Genomic DNA, 2,986 nt, shown 5'->3' on the forward strand with positions numbered 1-2,986 from the left:
AGTCTGAGCAATTGTATGATTAAACAGTTTCCTCCTTCCCTAAAGACATGTGGATAATAAAAATAGCCCCTGGAATCATTTAATGGAACTTTTTTTCCATTCAAGCATTCAGTTGTGGTTGAGTTTGCCTTGTTAAAAAAATTATTTATGTTATCCTAATTTTACGGTCACTTTTAGCTTCTAAGTATTATATGAAGAATTAAAAGTGTATGGAAGTACTATTAATGAAATTTGAAGCAAACATCTCTCTTCTAACTTTTTTTTTTTCTTCAATAAAACACTAAGCTGTGTTTCCCAGGTGGTGCTAGTGGTGAAGAACCCACCTGCCAATTTTCAGGAGATGTAAGAGACTCGGGTTCAATCCGTGGGTCAGGAAAATCCCCTGGAGGAGGAAATGGTACCCACTCCAGTATTTTTGCATTGAGAATCTCATAGGCGGAGGAGCCTGGTGGGTTATGGTCCACAGGGTCACAAAGAGTGGGACGTGACTGAAGTGACTTACACACACACAAAGTTGTAATAGTTTAATATTTATTCTCCTGTTGCTCTATTTGCTGTTATTTTTATCCACACGACTTCAAGTCCATGCTGTGTGGGTAAAAGGTAATTCAACATCCTAGGACATTCTCTGTTTTTTATTTCATATCAGAATGGCAAGGGGGGATATGATGATGTTTAAAGTCTTCTGAAAGTGAAAGTGAAGTCGTGTCTGACTCTTTGCGACCCCATGGACTGTAGCCTACCAGGCTCCTCCATCCATGGGATTTTCCAGGCAAGAGTCCCGGAGTGGGTTGCCATTTCCTTCTCCAGGGGATCTTCCCGACCCAGGGATTGAACCCGGGCCTCCTGCATTGTAGGCAGATGCTTTACCATCTGAGCCACCAGGGAAGTAATTTTAGAGCCCTCTAGTGCTTATCAACGGCCAAAATTAATTTTATTCTGAATGTTGCTGGTTTGGATATACTGAGTTTTCAGTGGGCAAAAAAGTGTTGGTAATACTGAAGGTTTTACATTTTTCCATCTAGTCTGATCCAGTTTAGGAAATGGAAGCCTCATAAGTGGAGATGCAGAAGCCTTCAGTTGCTTCTATGTTACTGACACTTTGAGGTAAAACAGCATATATTCTGCCTTTGATTATGTTCTTTTAAACCCTTGTGTTTCATGTCTGTCAAGCTTTGTCCTCTCCATAGCACTGGAGCATTTGAGGTCAGAGCTTTGCCTCCTATTTCTTTTGTGTTCTTCTCTCTGAGTCCCTAAAGTGAAAGTAAAGTCGCTCAGTCATGTCTGACTCTTTGCGATCCCATAGACTGTAGCCTACAGGCTTCTCCATCCATGGGATTTTCCAGGCAAGAGTCCCGGAGTGGGTTGCCATTTCCTTCTCCAGGGGATCTTCCCGACCCAGGGATTGAACCCAGGTCTCCCACATTGTGGGCAGATGCTTTACCCTCTGAGTCCCTAATAAGTGTCCAAAAGTACTTCAGTGAAATGAACTGTTAATGTTTGATGGTAATTACCATTGCCTAACAGTTTGGTATGATAGTTTATGTCATTGAGTCATTTCTTTCTTTCTCTTTTTTCTTAATTCTTAGGATCAGGATCTACATAAGGTTTATTGCAACTGGTTGATATTTATCTTTTAAAAAATATTTATTTATTTGGCCGCCTTCGGTCTTAGCTGCAGCATGTGGGATCTAGCTCCGTGACCAAGGATTGAACCCGGGTTCCCTGGCACTGGGAATACAACCTTAGCCACTGCACCGCCAGAGAAGTTCTATCACTAAGTCATCTCGACCATCTCTATTTCTCCAAAGCAGTTTCTAAAGCCCCAGTGAATTATTCCATGTGGTAAGGCAATTCATTCAGTTGTCCTCAACCACTCACTTTTAGTTTTCTTAATTCAAGTAGAACCTACATTGGTCGTATTTTCTCCTTGCTCACAATTCTTCCCAAACATCTGTCTATATCTTTGTATACTTCTGTATCTTCCCACACTTCTCCATCTCAATCTTCTCTGTCTTCCCAAACACCTGAATCTTTGACCTTCAGAAGGTGTTGCCTTCATTCCTCCAAAACAGTACTGTGTGGGTACTGTCTGGCTCATTTGTCTGGGGCTCTTGACCACGGTGAAGCCATTTGTATTTTTTTTGATTGCCCAGCTGCCCAGATCTCCATGATTATTACATCTATTCCCACATGAGTATGGCTTGCTGGGGTGGTGGGATTTGGGAGACCATACAAGTCCTTATGTGTATTCAGTTAAGTCAGAGAAATCACTCCTGAACTTAGCCTAACCAAAAATGAGAAATTATTGACAAGACTCAAGGTGGTTCTCAGAGAGGAAGAGCTGTGTAAACCAGGAGTCAGGTTAGCTCCTTGAACATGAAGGCTAAGTAATGTCAGCTACCCTCTCATTCCTACATCCCCCCCCATTTCCCTTCTACATCAGTTTAAGTCTTTCCTCCAACATATAGGCTTTTGAGATGTAGTAAAAACACGTGTTAAAAATATGACTGCTCCAGGTTCATATCCTTCCAGTTGTAAAAAATAAAATCCAAGATCTGTTTTTTTTTTTTTTCTTCTTTAAAGTCAAAACCTAGAGAGAGGAACTCCAATGGCTGAACTTGACCTAGTTGTTTATCTCTGTTCTAATTAGTAGAGTCAGACGGATGGATTCTCTCCTAGGCCCTGCCTGGGTCATGTGTTTGTGGTGGGGGAGATTAGTGAGGGAGTGGGAGTTGGTGACGTAGAGGGAGATAAAATTAGAGAGAAGAAGTATAAAATGAAATTAGAGGCTGAAACGAGCTCTTTGAATCCTGCGCTAGCCTTCGGTGCCTGCGGGTACATATGGGGGCTGGTTTGCCGGAGCTGTAGCCCAGGGGTTGCAGAACAACCACCCGCTTCCCCTACCCCTTCACTCACCACTACTTTATTCAAAAGGAAATTCGGGTTAAACAAAATCCTCTTCTACACACGTCCATGTAAAATT

At 42.0% G+C, this 2,986-nt stretch overlaps 1 non-coding gene across 1 annotated transcript; it reads right to left on the reverse strand.

The window, feature by feature from the left end:
• Positions 1 to 816: 816 nt before the first annotated feature.
• TRNAC-ACA (transfer RNA cysteine (anticodon ACA)) lies at positions 817 to 888 on the reverse strand. The gene has a single exon. It is a non-coding gene; the product is annotated as a tRNA-Cys (tRNA).
• Positions 889 to 2,986: the final 2,098 nt, after the last annotated feature.

This window comes from Odocoileus virginianus, chromosome 34 (genome assembly GCF_023699985.2).
Source record: "Odocoileus virginianus isolate 20LAN1187 ecotype Illinois chromosome 34, Ovbor_1.2, whole genome shotgun sequence".
Taxonomy (NCBI): domain Eukaryota; kingdom Metazoa; phylum Chordata; class Mammalia; order Artiodactyla; family Cervidae; genus Odocoileus; species Odocoileus virginianus.